This window comes from Oryctolagus cuniculus, chromosome 5 (assembly GCF_051225735.1).
Source record: "Oryctolagus cuniculus isolate XC-2025 breed Fujian yellow rabbit chromosome 5, ASM5122573v1, whole genome shotgun sequence".
Lineage (NCBI taxonomy): Eukaryota > Metazoa > Chordata > Mammalia > Lagomorpha > Leporidae > Oryctolagus > Oryctolagus cuniculus.
Genome location: NC_142871.1, coordinates 14,937,340 through 14,958,405, shown reverse-complemented (window position 1 = coordinate 14,958,405; position 21,066 = coordinate 14,937,340). Strand labels below are relative to the sequence as shown.

The 21,066-nt window shown below is 38.1% G+C and overlaps 1 long non-coding RNA gene across 1 annotated transcript in view; it reads right to left on the bottom strand.

The window, feature by feature from the left end:
* Positions 1-334: 334 nt before the first annotated feature.
* The window catches only part of LOC149126419 (uncharacterized), a 92,334-nt gene continuing 71,602 nt past the window's right edge, over positions 335-21,066 (bottom strand). The window contains exon 3 of the long non-coding RNA XR_016233622.1: positions 335-719. This is a non-coding gene — a long non-coding RNA (uncharacterized LOC149126419). The remainder of the gene's footprint in view (positions 720-21,066) is intronic.

Sequence of the window (21,066 nt, the reverse complement as noted above, 5' to 3'; positions counted from 1 at the left end):
ATGTACTCTAAATTCTTTTCATATTAAAATATTTTAAAACATAGACTGTAAAATGTTTTAACATAAAATGTTGATTCAAGCTAAATTTGTTAGAAGTTGTAGAAATAGAAGTCATCTGGGCAGATATAGATTTTGATCCATCTTATACTTTTGTTGCTCCATCTTCTCATACACCTGCTAGGTGGTATCTTCCTGATACAACCATGCACTAAGAGAGAGACTATTCCAGAATCACAAATCCTCATAGTAGCAATTCAGAGCCCCTGACTTTACAAGGCTATTCTTTTCAATTTTCAATAGGAGAATTTTGAAAATGTAAAGATTTATACCTGCAACCATTGCCTCTTCCCAGAGAACTTGGGTTTGTCTTCTAATACTGGGGAACTTCACTCTAATTAAGGGAGCATGTGAACTCCTAATGGATCTGAGGATATTACTAAAAGTGTCATAGTAAAATGAGCCCTTAGTAAATAGAAATCATTGCCCAGCAGGTCCCCGGAGATCTCTGAAGCACAGATAGTGATAGGGCCACTGACAACTTCTTTTGGTAGATAAGCGACACTCATCATACTTATGAGGCTCTTCCCGTAGTTTGGTTTTAGATCTGAGGAGTTGGTTCAGGGTCACAGCAGCCTTAATGGACAATAATCAGGGATATGTATAATTTGATGACAGTCTCCTGACTTCACTGGGTGAAACCTTTGTTAAACAGAAGTTTCCTGTGTACAAATAGATTGGAAATTGAAAATTATTCAGGAAATTGCTCAAAAATGACAGAATGGTTTAATATTTTAATGTCAAGTAGTTTAATCAGTTGTACTGGAGACATAAAAAAACCCAGAGGTCAATTCTGAATTGCATAATTGAGTTATATAGTTTAGTATCTGAGATCTACTACAGGAAGTTGGGAGTTTAATCATGAAGTACATAGGAAAGGAGATTTTTAAAAACAATTTGAGAGAAAAAACTTGCTTTCAAAAATAAATCTGCAAAGAAGAGGAGACATCATAAAGATAAAAGTTCTTAAAATCATGTTGCAGAGGCAAAATAGCACATAACTTTTGAGTGAAGATACAGTTGTCAGAAATTCTGAAAAGATGTGTGTCAGCATTTATGAATGAGGCTGGGTGAATCTCAGGTGAGCTCTGGACTATGTAAAATGGACCTAACCAGAAAGAATTTTTCCAAGTTTAAATTGCTACACACAAAGTGTGTTATTTATTCATCTCAATGTAAATATACTTATCGCAAGGAGAATAACATAGATGAATTTCGACAAGCAAAAAGAATGAGAGGGTCAAGAACTAAGATGCTGTCATGTTGTAAGCTACAAAAGTAGTGCTTCAAAAAACTCACCCATATCCTGTTTTCACTAAAAATTAAATCTGTGTTCAGCTTCTATATAAGAGTGAATGCTTGCTCAGATTTATATCTGCCATCAGAGGAATGATAAGAGATGTAAACCTGGTTTTGACTTGAGGTTTATGTCTAACGTATTTTACATTTTTATTTTCATCTGAGTCTTTTATATCTTCCTCTTATGGGAGGAGAGGAGAATTCTCAGAGAAAGATATGGTTTTCTTAATAACCTATAAAAAATGTTGGAGCATAATATCTGTGATAGCATGTTTAATCCTGTGAATTACTCTACTTTTAAAATATATGGAAGCAAAACAAAGTTGACAATTTGTAACTTACCTTTTCATCCTGTTCTTATAACTTCTATAAGCACAGTTTTAACTCTCACTCCTCCTTAGAGAAACTAGAGACACTCTTAACTTTTGTGAGATTATAGGCATAATAAGTACAACCTTTGCTCTTAAAATAACATTCTGTAGATAATGTAGGACTTAAATAAAAAAGAAAGCATGGGGGCAGCATTGTGGAGCAGCAGGCTAAGCTGTCACCTTCAAGACAGCAATAGCCAGCACTACGCCAGCACTGCTCATTCCCCAAATGACCGCAGTGGCCAGAGCTACAACGATCCGAAGCCAGGAGCCACGAGCTTCTCCTTCCAGGTCTCCCATGCAGGTACAGGGGCCCAAGGACTTGGGCCATTTTCTGTTTTCCCAAGCCATAGCAGAGCTGGATGGAAAGTAGAGCAGCCGGTATTTGAACCGGCGCCCATATGGAATGCTGGCACTGCAGGCAGAGGATTAACCTACTGTGCCACAGCGCCGGCCCCATCATAATCCAATTGTAAAAGACAAAAATAAAATCTTGAAGACAATGACAGAGAAACAATATGTGGAGACTTCAAAATGCCTGTGGAAAAAATGAATTAAAACATGCTTATTCTGGTGAAAAAATTAAATTCATGCATAATTTTTCATAAAATGCATTTTCCAGTAACCTTTTAAATGCTGCATAAATATCACACACAAAGGTCCTTCATGAAGTATCCAAAGATCAACAGCTAATTTTTCAGCAGAACACATGGCAGTCAGAAGGCAGTGAGACAGATATTGAAAGTGCTGAATGAAAAAAGACCGTTGTTCAAAAATTCTATCTAGCAGTTCCTCAAAACTGAAGGAAAAATGAAGGCCTTCTCAAACAAAAACAGAATTTGATTCTAGCTGACCAGGCAATAGTAAATACTATAGAGAACCACTGAGGTTAAAATGAAAGGATGTTAGATAGTAACTCAAGTCCAAATGAAGTAATGACCTTTAGGTCATTAGTAAAGATAACCAATATTAAATATAAATGACATTAAATATGCGTTTTTGATTATAGCTCTGTTTTTCCCATATCCCACTTAAAAATCAACTGTATAAAGTCATAATTGTAAAAAGTGATGTACTTATAACATGTAAGATGTAATTTGTGTAACAATCAGCACAAAAAAATTGAAGGAAACTAATATAATAAAGAAAAAAAGTCTTTGTACATTATCAAAATTTATTTGATACTAACCTGAACTAGATTGTTATAAAACAAAATACCCATTGTAATCCCAGAAAAAGTCCTAAGAAAATAAAAATATAGTAAAAGAAACTACAAAGGGATTAAAATGGTATACCAGAAAGCATTAAATATACACACACCAAAAATGAACTAAGGAAAGAACAGAAGAACCATTATGGCATAATGTATTATAGTAGGCAGAAAAATGTTTTCCCCAAAGATGTTCATATCTTATTACACAGAATCTCTGAAGTTGTTGCATTACAAAGGACAAGGGAAAATTATGATAGTAAGTGGAATTAGATTAGTAATCAATTGACTTTAAGACAGAAAATATATCCTAAATTATCCAGTGGGTCCAGAATAATCAAAAGTGTCCTTAAAGGAGGGAAGAGGCAGAAGAGTGTAAGAGGACCCAAAGACGATAGTAAAAGAATGACTCACCATGAAGAGAACCCAAATGGCCACATAGGCTTTGAGAGTGGACAGCCTCAATGTTACCTTATAACATTCCCTTAAGCAAGATTGAATTTCCTTTTGAGCTTCAGTCTTGCATAGGCTAACATCCTTTAAATCCTGCCCAGCGAAACAAAGTGTGCTGTTTTACAACACCATCAAAAACTGAACTAAGATGTACTTTATTTTCACAGCTGGTATAGAGTACACTGCTATAGGTAAACAAGCAGCCTTGAAAAGCTGCTGTGAGCAAGTCAGCAGATAAAAAAAAAAGCTAAACCACAAAACAGATTAGAGGTTTTTAAAAACCCAGCTACTCTTATTCTGGATAGAGTTTGTCTATTTGGTATAGTTTGGTTTTTACCCTTGCTTAGCTCATAAGTTATTTATATAATTACAACATATATTACATTACTGTTTGTATAATGGTCTTTATTGGGAAATTTGAAATTTCAAAAACTACCAGTGTCCTGCCAGTTTAAGGATACACTGTAGAACTGAACTTTGAGTTACTGTGCAAGATTTTTTTTTTCATGCTGTCATTGTAATATGTTCTTATAGGAATAATTGGGATTAAAGTTTTGGTTACAAAAAAAATCATACCTTCATCTTATAGCAGTCATTTTTGAATAGAGATTTTTTAAAATTGAGCTAAGTTGACTGCCCTGAGAAGAGTCTCCATTTTGGTGAAGATAAATTCATAATTTAATCAAAATTACTTGAAAATGTGGTGGAAATCTAAAGTCTCAAATTTAGCATAAAAATTTATATAATAATGGCTGCCTGAAACATCCTTCTCTAAAAAGAATTTAGTGCAGCAACATACATACTAATGGCAGATTTTTAAAAAATTTTTGTGTGGAACTGCCTTTGAGTTAATTCTAAAGCAAGCAAACTATCTTCATTTTTCCATTTCTTTCTCTTCTTTTTATTGTGGTAAGTACACTTAACATGATATATACTCTCAACAAATTTTTAAAGTGTAAAATATATTATTGTTGTTGATAGGTACAATGTTTTATAGTAGTTCATTAGAACTTATTTATCTTGCTTAATTTAGACCTAGACTACACATGCCTTCCCTCCCAATCAGAGGTAACAGCTCTTCCCACTCTTTGCTTCTATGAGCTTAACTATTTTAGGTGCCTCAAAACTTCATTGAAATAAATATTATGAAAAAATTGTCCAGGGAATTTAATTTTTGTACCAAAATAAACTTATCTTTTAATTTCATTTTTCTGTGAATTTTTGAAGTGTCCCCAGATAGTGGAATCATGTATTTGCCCAATGACTGGCTTAACTCATTTAGCATAATGTCTACAAAGTTTGTCATGTTGTTGCATGTTGCAGGGTTTCCTTCTTTTTTAAAGCTGACTAAGTATCCCACTGAATGTATATACTATATTTTTTGTTCGTTTGGGACATTTAAGTTATTCCCACATTTTGGGAATATGAACATATTTTCACTATGCAGTGAACACAGCAGTGATAAAATCTATTCAAGTCTCTAATTTCAGTTATTTTGGATACATACTCAGAAGTGAGACTGCTTGGTCACATGTTAATTTCATTTTTAAATTTTTAAGGTACCTTCATTATTTTTTATATTAATTATATCATTTTGCATTCTGCCAATAGTGTGTAAGGTTCCCATCTCCAATCCTCACCAATAACTGTTACAATCTGAGTGTTCCATGTCTTTCTACTCTGTACTTTCTTCCTACCTGGAAAATTACTTTCCAAACAGTCTGCTGAGCCTACACTTCAGGATCCATAATAATGCCTTATGATATTTCAAAATTCAAGAGTTAGAAGTTTAAAAAATTTAGAGAAAAATCAAAATATGAAAATTCATTTCACACTGGACTCCAGGTTCTGCCTTTTTCCATATTTCAGCAATTTCACAATTCATCTCTAGTCAACCATTTGGGTCAATCATTTGGGTCTCCCGTTAAACCTAACTGTTTGAATTCATCACTCTTATTCTTCAGTTCTACCCCTATCAGAGTTAACCAGAATGGACAGGAAAAGAATGATCTAAATGGTTTCTGAGCTGAGCAAACAAGGAAAAATCAGGGGATTCAGACCCCAACAATGGCAATTCTGGGATTCAAGGGGTTATAAGATAAAGTCAGCATCTGGAGGGAACAGGACAGGACTGAGTCCTCTACCACACACCCAAGGATTTGTTCTGGGTTGGGGAAGGAATGAAATCAGATCAGAAATAGACATGGAAGACTCAGTCAATGGCCCAGAACAGTTCTACAATATCTAAAGTTTGCCATTACAGCATGGAAATTTATTGATCAATGCATGTCCTTGTTTAAGGGCTAGGCAGACAGAGGAAATTATTTCATTTACACATTGTAATGAGTTATGGTGAACATACTTCCTATCAAAAGACCTTAAATACTTAAACAATTATTATGTATTATATTTTGGAGGGTTTATTACATATTATTATATCACAATTGAGCCTCATAATCCTTTAAATTATTATTATAGCTGTCATTATTAATGATAAAACAAATATCAACACTTACTGAACTGACCAAGACCACCTACTAGTACATGTTATAGTGGCACCCAAGCCTTCTATCTCCAGGTTCCTTCTACAGGTGAAATCAGCCTTCACACCTTAGTTTCCTACCAAGGGTATTTCATGCATTCCTTACGTGTTGGTGAAAAGAAGTCATTTTATAGGATAGAGGTCTACCTTAGTGCTCAGAAGCCCAAAGAATTACTGAAGAGTTTATTCACTTGCTCATTTGTTCATTCCTCTTCTCACAACCAGAACCACAAGTTGTAAGTATATTCATTCTTGAGTCCAGATAGTCAGAATAAATTAGAAAATAACTGAGGACATGGCTAAGAATAATCAGAAAGAAATAAATGAACCAGGGGAGTAGAAATAAATGAACCAAATGCTAATGAATAGGTTTTCAAAGACAGAGTAGATCTTGGTATATTACCGAAGGAGGTGAATCAGTATGTTGAAGAAATATATGACTCTTAGTTCATTGCTCTATTACTCATAATTTGTAGTCAACCCAGATGTATGTGTGTGTGTGTTGGGGGGAGAGCACATACACATGCAGGAATACTATCTGGTTTTCACAAAGAAGAAATCCTGTCATTTGCAAAATGGTTGAACCTGGAGAACTTTATGCTAAGTGAAATATGCCCAGCATTCAAAGAAGAAAACCACATATTTTGCACTTGTATGTGGAACCTAAAACAATTAAACTCATGGAAACAGAGAGAAGAGTGGTGGTTATTGGAGACTGGGATGTAGGATGAAGAAATGGATAAATGTTGGTCTAAGGGTAAAAAGTTGAAGTTAAACAGGAGGGGTCAATGGGAAGTTTTTAAGGGGGTGGATGTGTTAATCACCTTGATTATATCTTTCACACATAATAACATCACTGTGTGCCCCATAATTATAAAAGATTATGATTTGTCAATAAAATAAATGTGAAGCAAATGGGGAAAAAATGCAGTCTATTTAATAGCTGTGTTATGTCTTCTTCTATTCCCCCGATTTTACTTTTTAATCAAGCTATATATAAATAAACAAAAGTGGAAAGTTGCATTGATGCTCAAAGTCAAAGTTATGAAAAACAGTGCCTGTTGGATTTAGGAATATGGAAGTAATTCTACTATTCTGAATGTTTATTTTGTATTTGAAAGGCAGAGAGATGGAGAGATAGGCAGTCAGATTCTACCACCTGCTGGTTTACTTCCTAAATATCCATAAAAGCTGGAACTGGGCCAGGCCAAAGTTGGGAGCCAGGAACCAAATCTGGATCTTCCAGAGGAGTGTCAGGAATCTAACTACTCTAGCCATCACTGCCGCCTCCCGCTGTACTTTAGCAGGAAACTAGAACCAGCAGCACAGCCAGAACACAAACTCTGGTGCTGTACATGGCACATGGGAATATTGAGCAATGTCTGACCAAACAGCTGACCCTGGAAATAATTCTCAACCTTAGAAAAACACTGATATTTTGGAGCAGAAGCCAAATCGAAATAGATTCAGGATTGTACAGAATATATTAGTGAGGACACTATAAACATAGGCCACTATTTGACTATCAGTTAGAAAGATTTACAAGGGTAGAATGTTCCATGCTACTGAAATACAGAGCTAGGCCAATTAGGCAGATTTTCTTATGTTTAGGTACAAAAAAGTCAGTGTAATTTTCTTCAGATATAAAAATTATTTTTCAATATAAAACTTGCCTTTATTTGAATTCAAATGTCCTCACTGCAAATATTTTAGGTAGTGAAGAGTTATTGTCTATGTCTTTTTGTTATAAAACTTTTATAATTTAAGAAAAAACTGTAGCTTTATTAAAGCACAATAATTTTTCCCTTTGCCTCATTTTCAAATATCAGCTGACTGAAAAATGATACTAAAGAGATAATTATTTTTGGAAGCATGTGCTATATTATTAGAAGCAGACAATAGGAGTACAGCATAATATAAAAATATTTAGCATTTTATTAGATAAATTCCAAGATGGTATAAAATAAAATTGTCATTGAGTAATGAAATAGAGAGAAATATGAGTCTGTAGTTGCTGTTCAGAGACCCAAAGATATAATCATCACAATTAAGTGCAACAAATAGACCTTAATTGTCACTTAGCATTCCCTTGAGGTTTGGTATATAAATATTTAAAATCATCTTCACATCATCTTTTCCCACCCTTAAGTACTAGGAGTCTAATACTAATTATCTTCCAACCTAAAGCATTGGCAGATTATAAGTCTATATTACACTCAAATGTCCTGTACATCCCCTATCATTGTTCATAGGCTATAGAGTGGTAACATCTCCTTTAGAAGTTAAGCATAGTTCCTTCAATATATCTAGAATACAGAAATCCCAAAAAGTGACACCGTAAATATATTAAGATGACAACTTGATAAGCTTGTCCTTATTTTCTATGTGGACCATCTCTTTTAAAACGTAGTGTGATGTTTGAGGTTTCATAGCCAGAATAGCTTATTTTATTCATAATGTATAAAAGCTTTGACTAAATTTATTTTGAAAACAATAATGATTTCTTTCACTTGCAGATATTAGATCATTTGATGGAAAATTTGTATGTTGTAAGAGACTCCTACTGAGGAATCTGTAGCAGTGGGGTTTAGTGAGCAGTATGAAGAGAGAAGAAGATGTTGCTTTGATCCAGCTAGAAGAGGAACCAAATGAGAAGGGGAATTTGATATTATAATATTATGAATATTATGTTATTTGACAAAACAATGACCCTGAGCAGGATCAAGAATGTAACTCAAAGGATTCATCTTTACCATTAACAATGGTTAATTCTCAAAGACAAAGGAGAGTAGATGGCTCAACATTTTTTGGAAAAGAAGAAAGTTGAACTAGTTTATATAAATGACCTTGAGCTTCTTTATAAAATATCAGTAGGTCACTATTAGTAGAAGAGGGATAGCAGTGGAGTGCAGAGGGGTTGGGAACAAGGTTTTAAAAAACTGCTACAAAAAAAAAAAAAACTGCTGTAGGTAATGCAACACAGAGTATTGGACAATATTTTTCCAGCAGTATTAAATGTCCAGCCAAGCTTGCAAGGCATGGCTCTGATCATTCAGTACAATGTTGCAAATTGAACCACAACACTTACAAATATATGAAGAGCTGAAGGTAGAAAGAAACTCCAATCCAAGTTTAAGGATTAGCTTGTTGCTTGTAATAAAATTGGACAAAGCCATGAACGTTCAGTGGTTTTCACCTTACGTGAGCAACCCACTGCAGGTCTTCATTGCATGTGTATTGAATGAGTTAATTAACAAACGAGTAGATAAAGACATGTATGCTGTGTTACTTTCTCTCACAGCACTTATTATCAAGATGACAACCACAGTCTGTTGCTTGGGCTTTTCTTAGAAATGGCTATGTAGAAAGATTTGCCAACATTTTACAGAATCATTGCCTATCTGAGACGACATAGTCACTATTTCTTTTTTGTAAATATTCTTAGTGAAATCCAAGAAATGCACTTAAATGTACAGATCAATGAGTTTGTCATCTAATCACCTTCATAATCAACACCCAAATGAAGAACAAAACATTACCCCAGAAGTCCTCACTAACCCTTCCTCCATTTATTTTTTAACATGTGAAACAGGAGTATATTATCATTTACATGGTATGATTCAGTGAGAAATATTCATAACTATATAGCAAGTGATTTGATATCCACACAATTCTTATCATCTCTCTTTATATTAACTACCATCAATTAGAGAAAATGTGGTATTTTTTCTTTTTGGGCCTTTCATATTTCACTTAGCATAGTGATCTTGTATCTGTTTTGTTGCAAATGTCAGGACTTCATTCTTTTTATGGCTGAGTACTATTTCTTAATGGGATAGTTCTCGAAACATGCATGTATGGTTTTAATTTTTAGAAATTACTGAAAACTCTTTCATAGTGAGAATTTCTCTTTTAGACTCAATTTCTTCATCTAAGGATGAAAACTAACAGCACTGATATTTCAGATTATTGTCAGGCATTATTCTAAGCACTTCACAGGTAATATCTTACTTGATTTATACAGTAACCTGAAAAGGTAGGCATTATATTCACCTCCATTGTGTAGGTGAGAAAACTGAAGACTTGAATGGTTAAATAACTCAAATTCCCATATCAAGAAGATAAAGAAGTATAGTTTTAAACCCAGATTATCTGACAATAGAACTTGTAGGCATAGGTAATATGCTAATTATGCATATTTAGATATCTAAAATAATTAACTTGGAGAGATCATTAAAAAATAGAACCATAGGCCGGCACCGAGGCTCAATAGGCTAATCCTCCGCCTTGCGGCGCCGGCACACCAGGTTCTAGTCCCCCTCGGGGCGCTGGATTCTGTCCCGGTTGCTCCTCTTCCAGGCCAGCTCTCTGCTGTGGCCAGGGAGTGCAGTGGAGGATGGCCCAAGTGCTTGGGCCCTGCACCCGCATGGGAGACCAGGAGAAGCACCTGGCTCCTGGCTTCGGATCAGCGCGGTGCGCTGGCCGCAGCGTGCCGGCCACAGAGGCCATTGGATGGTGAACCAACGGTAAAGGGAGACCTTTCTCTCTGTCTCTCTCTCTGTCTCTCTCTCTCTCACTGTCCACTCTGCCTGTCAAAAATAAAAAAAAAAATAGAACTATAAATAATCACCAGAAAGAACTTATAAGATGGTCTTCAATCTGCCAAATTCAGCAAAGAGTAACTTTTCAAAAGAATGAGAAAAACATTTCATGAATTTTGAAGAAACTTTACTCATGATTCTTTGTAACTAATTTTTTTCTTGCTTTTCAAATCCAGAATTCATAGAGTCCAGGCATAAGGTAAGTTTTGCTGAAGTATACTCATATTAAGAACAAAAAGTCATAGAAGTTTTTACAGCATAAATTCTCTGTGGCAATAACTTGAATATTATGATGACATATAGAAACAATCTTTGTTACTGGAGCATAAAGCTCATGTAGTTTTGAAGCTAAATTTTCATACTTTTGCTGATTTTACTCTGTGTGCCCAGCTTTTCAAAGACAAGGATTCACTTTTCACTTTCTTCTACTATTAGAAGAAGGTATACTGGGGACATTTTTGAAAAGAAACATTAAAGGCAGAAAGAACATGGGGCAAAAGTATTTGAGAATTAAAGATAAAATAATGTTATCTTTAGGAAGACAATTTTAGGAGATACAAAGAATTTTAGGACATGAGGCTGTATTTTCCTTATCTTTGTTTTTTGTTGGTTAGATTGAGCCACAAATTGAAAGGACTCCACTTTGCATTATAGGGAAGGGAGTGCCCAGCTCAGATCATTGGAATAATTAATTTGCCATCGCTGCTCTGTACTGAGAATACAAGTGCAGAGAGAGAAGCTGGTATGTAATTGCTGACAAATACACTGTGTGTATTGAAAACCAGAAAATTTGCAGCTGCCACCCAGACTCCCCCTTTGTGCAGATTTACAATGAGCCACAAAAGGGACATGAGGTAAATGTAGGGTGTATGCCACAAGCCATTTGGATGAAATATCTAGGGGACAATTTAACATGAAATATCACTGGTCAAAGAGACCAGCTGCCTGTTAAGAAGGATGACTCAAGCTAAAAACTCTAGCTCCTAATTTATAATGAAAAATTGCCTGCATATAAACCTTCACTTGAAAAAAAAAAAAAAGATGGTGGCTCTGAATGTATAATGGGTAAGTGTGCGGACTTCAAATGGTCTGAAGGAACTGCATCTTCTGAGTGTAGTCAAAAGCTGAAACTTTTCAGGAAATCCAGAACGCAACTTTCTTAGATGATGTACTTTCACTCCTCATCTTTTCCTGTGTGCATTACATGGATATTCAGCGTGCTCTGAGAAACAGAAATCTACTTTTTAAAAAGCCATCCAGTCAATCCTGGACCAGCTTCTCAGGAATATCACTTTTCAGGTAGCAGATGTATCCGCTTTCTGAACTTTCTGAAATGGTACAATGCAGATCAGCTCTATTTTGGGTAAGATGTACTGCCAGCTCAGCTTTGAGTTTTCTTCTGTCTGCAGTCAATGAGCACATACCCCTGTTGCTTCTGGCTTTCAATATTGCTATCATCTCTTTGTTCTTGTGAGTCAAAGCAATTAAAAGTCTGTCCATTCAATCCATGAATGTTAACCTGAAATTCTGCTAATTTTAATGGAAAACACTTCAACAATGGAAACTGTATTCAATGTCGAAATTCTAAGCATCTTGAAAATATAAAGGGAGGGATGAGAGGACTACAGATTCTCCCAGAACTCATCAAATTCTGCTGTAGCTGTGCGAAATAAAAGCATTCTATTTATTATGAACTTCAGAATCCTGTGGGACATGAGGTTTATAAGTAACCTCTATATTTCTATGAAAATCTTTCAACTCTTTTGAAAATTCATTCATCTCTGAATTTTCCCTCTGTGAAAGTTTCATATTGACAAATATTTTACTACTTTCCTGTCCACAGTTTCAGTGCCAAATATTGGAATGGTTATGGCTTTCAGCAGCTTTCCCCAGCTCCTTTCTATAGCTTTATCTACTAACATTTCTTTCATTAATCTTGACTTAAGTCAAAGTACTAATCTATCTAATCTTTAGTGCACATCACCATTTCAGACATTTGTTTTTCACTGGGACTCACCCTGGCTCTAAAGATCTACTATCTACCCTCACCTCTGCTAGCAGAAATATAGAACTTATAATCCTAAAAATTTCTCTGATAAAAGTGAAGGTGTTACTGGTGAATGGCAGGGTTCTTGTCTTCGTGCAAGAAAGAATTCAGACATGAGACAGAGAGTAGTGGAAAGTAAAATATGAAGGTTTATTAGGGAAGGGACATTCATAAGAATGGGTAGGCACCTCTCCAGACAGAACCTGAGAGAGAGTGCCCAGTCGCTCAGACTGGGGGAGAGCGAGGTTACATGGTTGAGTGGAGAGAATACACCTGGCCAAGTCAGGCAGGAGGCTCAGCATGGAGGCAGAGAGCTGAACATGCAGTCCAGTTGAGGCCAGGGGTTTTTAAGGAGATGGGTCTTTGTCTTCACACATCTCCTCCCAAAACAAAAGATTTATGGGTGTAAATACTAAAAACTCCTATCTGAGTCCCCCCCCCCCCCCCAAGGTATCAGACAGGAGGAAGCCTGGTTGGCGCCACCCTGAGTTAGAGGAATGGTAAGCAAGATCCCCTGGAGAATCAGGATCTGAGCAGGGTATTTGAAATGCAGATACTTGGCTGCATCTCAAAGATTGTCAGGCAGAAAGGGCGGGGACCCCTACCTGGCAGCTTATCAAGTAGAAGGGGGCAGAACAGGATGCGAACACTGGGCTGCCCCTGAAATGTTATTGGGATGACTTGGAGATGCATATGCTGGACATAGACATCTTCTCTTTAGGCCTTTGTCACATACATATAAGCTCATATCTGATTTCCTACCTAACAAAGGGTTCTTACAGTTACTGTTATTTCAGTAGTTAAGTATGATCAGAAATGGCCCTGATAGCTGAGATTCTTTGACGTGGTTTCCTAAAAGGAATCCACCTTTTCCTCATCTCTGCATCACCATCCTGGCCAGGATGTGTCCCTTGCTCTCCCTCTTACTCCTTCCAGCCTTTTGCTTATGCATAAGTACACACTTCCTTTCTCCAACCTTCCTTCCTTCATTGCTTCTTTTCTTTCTTCTTTGTCTGTATTCTCCCTCTCTCCCTCCTGTACTGCCTTATTCTTTTTCCTTCTATCTTTTTATCTATTTCTTCCCTTCTGTTAAATCAAGATCATATTGTGCAGACATGTATACACCCTGCTTGTTTGTTACAGAAATTTTCAGCAGTCAGCCCTTCTGTGAAAATGCTATTTGAATGACTGATGCGTCCCCATTTAAATTTAACTCATTTATCTTGTTCACTCCTTTCCCTCCTTTACACCCGGGGTATTTTTCTCCAAATGCTCTTCCTGCATCCCTCTAAAAATGACATTTTTTCTTTCTTTTTAAGTATCAACTTTCTTTCCTGATCCCATAGTCTCTTCTCCATTCTTCCTTAACTCCAATTTTGTTTCTATTCTTTGATCTCTTAATCTCTAGTCTTTGACTCTCTGCCTGATCATCTTAGGTCTTCCTATCAACAAAAAAATCAGTCCCTAAATTTTCTTTGGTCTTTATATCCCATAAAAGCATTGCTATAAATTTTTTCCTATCACTTACACTCAACTAATCTCAATTTCTGGTTACTCCAACTACTCCTTATACTCCTTAGCCTACTTTGATCAAATTTTCTTGCCACTCAGCTGCATTCAAAAACAACCGGAGACCCTTTCATGCACCCAAGAGCCTAAACTTATCCAGAGGTCTTCTATCAACCATCCCTTTTCAACATCCTTCAAAGCACTTGCCCTTTCAGTTCTCCTGCCTAGCTCCCTAACACTCCCTTGCTGTCTTTATTATGTCTGCTTCTATACTAGCTCCATTTTAATCTCCATTCCATTCTGTTTGTATTGTTGCTGTTTATTTCTTTGTGGCATAGAAATTTGTACATCAAGTTCCAGTCTTCCAGGGCCAACACCATGGCATAACAGGTTAAGCTACCACCTGTAATGCTGACATCCCATATGGGCAGTAGTTCATTCCTGGCTGCTCCACTTCTGATCCGGCTCCCTGCTAATGTGCCTGGGAAAACAGCACAGGACTTCCCATGTGGGGAACCCAGAAGAAATTCCTGGCTCCTGGCTCCTGGTTTCAGCCTGGCCCAGCCCTGGTCGTTGTGGCCATTTGGGGAGTGAACCAGCAGATAGAAGATCTCTCTCTGTCTCTCACTCTCGCTCTGTAAGTCAGCCTTTCAAATAAATAAAATAAATCTTAAAAAAAGTTTCAGTCTCTCCATCTTGTTTTATTTATTTATTTATTTATTTATTTATTTATTTATTTATTTTTGACAGGCAGAGTGGACAGTGAGAGAGAGACAGAGAGCAAGGTCTTCCTTTTTGCTGTTGGTTCACCCTCCAATGGCCGCCGCAGCTGGTGCATCACGCTGATCCGAAGCCAGGAGCCAGGTACTTTTCCTGGTCTCCCATGTGGGTGCAGGGCCCAAGCACCTGGGCCATCCTCCACTGCACTCCCAGGCCACAGTAGAGAGCTGGACTGGAAGAGGAGCAACCGGAACAGAATCCGGCGCCCCAACCGGGACTAGAACCTGGTGTGCCGGTGCCGCAAGGCGGAGGATTAGCCTAGTGAGCTGCGACGCCGGCCTCCATCTTGTTTCAATGCTAACAGGTACCTCTGTCTGCCACCTGCCACTACCATGATGAGAATAAGAGATAGGTTCATAAGAGTTGATTGGTGTATATCTGTAATTAAATTTTTTCAACTAATTAAGCTGATTTATATAGTGCCATACGTTGTGTCTAGACACACACACACACACACACATAAACAGACACACACAGAGTGAGAGCGAGAGAGAGACTAGCAAATATATGTTAAAAAAGAAAAGGTTGAACAACAAAAAAGATTGAACAAAGTGATTGTTCAGTGCAAAATTTTAAACATATGGGGAAAGAAGGGCATTAATAAGAATTACCAAAAAACAAAAAGCCTTTTGTAAATTGACCACAAAACTCATTTGTTGAAAATACAAATAAAATAATTAGAGGGCCCCTTATTAAATTTACTTACATATTTGTGAAAATTAAATTTACTTATATATTTATGAAAATCAACCTATGAAAAGTAGAAGAGAAAGTTCATTTAAAATGAATAAGTAGTTTGAAACCCAGCAATATCTATGAGACAAAGCAGATATCTCTTCAGTTAGCTCTTGAAGGCAAAATAGACTTGAATTCAATGCCTCACTGAATCTGCTATTGGGTGGTAGAGTTTATGGCAACTCAATTACAGGGAAAGTCTTTCTGAGGCAGAGTCTGTGGCTCTCACATGACAGTCCCTGTTTGGAGCAAAAGTTAACCTCCCTGCGCATCCTAAATTGTATGTATCCTATAAAGGTATCCTTTAGCTCACCTGTTCTGAGAACAATGAAGTCTTCTCTTTCTCCCTCCTCAGGTTATTTATGTTTTCTTATATATCCTTCATTTATCAAGTCCAGGAATATAGATACATTTTAAAAATAAATTACTTCTCTATGATATGTAAGCCCTGTGAAAATCCGTAGAAATAAATACATCCTAATATTTATAGACACCAGGGCTATCTCAGCAAGCTATACTTGCAACTTCAACATCCACCCACAGATAAGATCTTGCGCTTATAAAATAAAGTATGTGGCTGAAAGGCTTTTCTTGAGATATTATTGACTTGTACATAAAACTGTGAGTTCTTATGCAGAAGACTGTCTTAGGAAACGCAATCTACAGTTTGGATTCCAGTCTTCAGGGAGAGTGGACCACCTTTGTCTCAATTACTCTGAGTTTCTGATTTCCTTAGCTTTTTAACAAATCTTTTTACAAAACAAATGCACAGACATCCAGGAGTCCTTTGCCTTTAGAAGTGCCTGAGAAACAGCCATGAATAGCTTCAGATGTTCAAGACTATAATCCACTCCAGTAGGAACACATAGCATGGCCTATACAGAAATTAACTTAATGGAAAGAACTTATAAGAAAATTTTTAAAAAGCTTGCTTCAAGAACTGAAATGCTATTAAATTTATCTGAAATACTAATTTTACTTCAAAACAAATAATAGAACTTGCCCAATTCTGATCTTTAAAAACCTTATTAATGGGTAGCAATTGATATAAGAGTTAAGACTTATGGGATGTGCCCATACCCCATAGCAGAATGCTTGGACTCAAACACTTGCTATACTTTGTATTCCAGCTCCCTATTGATGTGCATCCTGGGAGGCAGCAGTAATGGTTCAAAAGGTTGTATACTGTGGGGAGCAACTGGGAGTAACTCGGACTAGACTAAGTTACTGGAATTAAGACTTATTCTATGCATCTGCTCTCCCACAATATGGCGCTGGGAGAGGAGGAAACAGCTTCTACACAGCTGCCTCCAGTTCAACCAATAGACTGTAGGACCTGCTCCTGATTGGAGGAGAGCAGCGTATTCGGCGTGTGGGTAGCAGAGTTGGGATTGGTGGAAGAGGACTATAAAGGAGGAGAGAGACAACATGCACCAGGAACATCTGAAAGAACATCTATCTGAAGGAACACCTGTGCAGCCCCCAAGAGAGCCGGCCGGCGGTGTGCCGCTCCCCCGCGGAAGTGGGGGAAGTGGCTAGGGGGAACCGCCCTTCCACGGAGGTGGAAGGGATGGTAGCCAACCCGGGAAGAACCAGCAGCAAACCCGGGAAGGGCCGAGCAGACAAAAGAACAGCACAGGGTCCTGTGTCATTCCTCCATGAAGAGGAGGAGCGACATAATGGTGCCGTGACTCGGATATGAAGCCTAGGCAGGGTTTAGTGTCGTTCCTCCACGAAGAGGGGGAGCGACAGTATACCTCCTACCCATGTGGAGACCAGGATTGAGTCCTAGTGCCTGGCCCAGCTCTGGCAGCTTCTCTCTCTCATTTCTTTCTTTCTTTCTTTCTCTCTCTCTCTCTTTCCTTCCCTTTCTCCATCCCCCCATCCCCCTACCTTTTAAATGAATACATATTTAAAATAAAACCCCTCACTATCAAAAAGTTAATACACATGAAAGCTCACTCTAACTCTGTGCTTGGAACCAAGGTTGATTCTAGAGACAGCAAGGAGAATCTAAGGCCACACCACCTTGAATTTGCCAGATCTTTTCTGATCTTGGAAGCTAAGCAGGGTCAGGCTGTTTAGTACTTGGAAGGGAGAGAGAAGGGGGAGAGGGATTCCAGGAGCTATATTCCAGTGATGGGAGAGCTGGTCTTAGGGCAAATCATCTGCGGTCCATCATTGGCCCAGTGGCTCACAGCTGATCTCAATTTGATATCATTATACATAAACATGTGTCTCAGAATCCTGTCAAGTCTCCTAGAAGGAACAACTCACATTCTAAATTATTTATTTATTCACTCAGTAAACATTTATAGTGCTTAAAATGTGCCCCAGGGCCGGCACTGCGGCTCAATAGGCTAATCCTCCACCTGCAGCACCGGTACACTGTGTTCTAGTCCCGGTCGGGGCTCCAGATTCTGTCCTGGTTGCTCCTCTTCCTGTCCAGCTCTCTGCTGTAGCCCGGGAGTGCAGAGGAGGATGGCCCAAGTGCTTGGGCCCTAAACCCGCATGGGCGACCAGGCGAAGCACCTGACTCCTGGCTTCGGATCAGCGTGGTGCGCCGGCCACAGCGCACCAGCCGCAGCGGCCTTTGTGGGGTGAACCAGCGGAAGGAAGACCTTTCTCTCTGTCTCTCTCTCTCTCACTGTCAACTCTGCCTGTCAAAAAAAAAAAAGTGCCATATACCAGGCCATTTGCCATAACAGATAAATGAATAGTATCTAATCTTGACAATAAAAGTAAGAATAAATTAACCAAACATCTTGGATGAATTTACCATTTTTTTGTTTCTGACATTAGGATTACTGTTCCCTGCCTAGATGTTACCTTTCTCAAACCTTCCACATCCACAAAATAGACCCATCCTCCATCATAGAGTCATTTGATGATGATTGATCATAGATATTGGAGCCTAATTGGATATTTAGGCATCCATGGATACTGACTCCAGGACCCCTTGTGAAAATAAAAATCTGTAGAGACTCCAGTCCCTTATATAAATTGGTATAGTATTCATGTATAATCTAAGGACATCCTCTGGTTTACTTTAAACCATCTCTAGATACTAATTATACCCAATACAAGCAAATGAAATGCAAATAGTTATTATACTGTATCGTCTGGGGCATGACAAGGAAAAGGCCTGCACATGTTCAGTACCAGATGCAATTTTCTTTTGCATATTTTTTTCTGCAATTGACTGAACACACAGATGTAAAGAACTGACTTCATATTCATTTGTTGATTAGGAATTCCCTGGGGATGTGTAGCTTTCTGGAAGCAATGAAAATCCAAAGGGGCAATAACAAGAATAAATCCTTCAAAACCAGTCTGTCTAATATACACAACAGCACAGTTCCTTACATCTTTCCTTCCCCTTACCTAGGTTCCAAGTGTGTTTATGTGTTTTATTACTAACCATAGCATGTCCACTCCTGGGAAAGACACAGATGAAAATTTTGTCTCACCACACTTCTTTTAATATCCTATGGTGGTATGGATCTACATGGAGGGTGTGGTTGAGCACAACTCAGGATCCCAGCAGCCAAAATCCTCAGCACCAGCTTTGGAGAGTGAGGTGAGACCAAATTTCAGCAGTCCAAGTCATTGGCAATAAAGCTGCAGGAAGAGCATGATGTGAGTCTGGCTTTGAGCCCTGTGGGGGACAGTGTACCTGCCAACCTAAAGGGGAATAAAGGTGGCCCATTTCTCTCTCCCTGACCACCCAGCACTGGCATCCTGTAATTAGCCATGAGGAGGCAGGCACCATTTTGGACATAAGTAATAGCTGTGCTAGCTCATGTCCACATGCCCAGAAACCAGCAGAGAAGAGACGCCTGAGTCTGGCTTGGAGAATTGTCAGGGGGCTGAGTGCTTGTGACTGTGAGAAACTTGTGTGCTGAGACTATGAAAACACTGTGGCTGTGTGTGAGGGTGCAAGGTATGGCTGGGTCTTTGAGCAGTCATGTGGGCAGTTCCACACATTCAGGGCTCCCTGATTCCCTGGTAAGGGTCACTGTTGCTGGATCTGAGTTCACACAAAAGAAAGATTGCATGGATCCTTTGGGTGGTTCTTATAGCAGCACAGATGAAAATTATACCCACTGAGGCTAGTGCCCAAGCATTGGTCTCCTTGAAGGAGAGGAGGTGAACATGAGACTATGCCAATAGAACAGACTAAACCTCCCCTCTGATAAAGAAAAAAAAAAAAAGAGCGATAGAGAGATTTACCATGTCCAACTTGGATGTAACCTTGGACACTCCCCTCAACCTGGAGGACTGAACAGAGTTCCCTAGCCTCATCCAGCACACACTTCAGGGTATTCACTGAAAGAGCAGACACTCCACTAATCCACAGAGGCATAGTTCAAAGACAATAGCCTTCACAGGGAAAGAAAAACAACAAGAAGTATCTCCACAAATGCCTAAAAATAAACACAGCAATTCAAGAAACAAGAATAATGAAGACAACATGATGCCCTCAAAGAAACACAACAACACTTCAATACTAGAATGGGAAAATAAATAGATTGAAGAAATGCTGGAAACAGAATTCAAAAAATTAATCATAGGATTACTCAGAAGCCATCAGAAGCAAACCTATGAATTAAAGAAATGCATTCATGACATTAATGAAAAATCCTCCCATGAAATGAGCTTTTGAAAAGAAATCAAAATGAAATAATAGAAATGAAGAATTCAGTATGTCAAACAAAAAATACAGTGGTGAGCATTAACAACAGACTTGGAAAGGCAAAAAAATAATATCTGAGTTAGAAGACAAATCTCTGGAAATTTTACAGTCAGGAAGAAGAAGGAGGAGGAGGAGGAGGCGGTGGCAGAGGAGGAGGAGAAGAAGGAGAAGGAGGAGGAGGAGAAGAAGAAAAAGGAGGAGGAGAAGAAGGAGAAGAAGAAGAAGAAGGAGAAGAAGGAGGAGGAAGAGAAGAAGGAGAAGAAGAAGGAGAAGAAGGAGGAGGAGGAGAAGAAGAAGAAGGAGGAGGAGGAGGAGGAGGAGGAGGAGGAGAAGAAATTAGAAAACTAAAAAACAGTGTTGGAGATTTATGCGATACTAGCAAACAACCAACATACAGGTCATAGGAGTTCCTGAAGGTGTGGAAAGAGAGAATGGACTAGAAGGCCTATTTGGTGAAAAATTTACAGAAAACTTCCCCAATATGGAGAAAGAAAGGGACATCCAATTAGGGGAAGCACATAGAACTCCTAATAGACATGACCACATTGTAGTAGACTACACATTGTAATAAAGCTCTCTACAGTAAAACATAAAGGAAAGTTTCTAAGATTACTTCAATTAGACTCACAGCTGACTCCTCATTAGAAACCCTACAGGCTAAGAAAGAATGGTGAGATATATTCCAAGTCTTAACAGAAAAAAACAAGGTCAATCCAGAATACTGTACCCTGCAAAGCTCTCATTTATGAATGAAGGGGAAATAAAG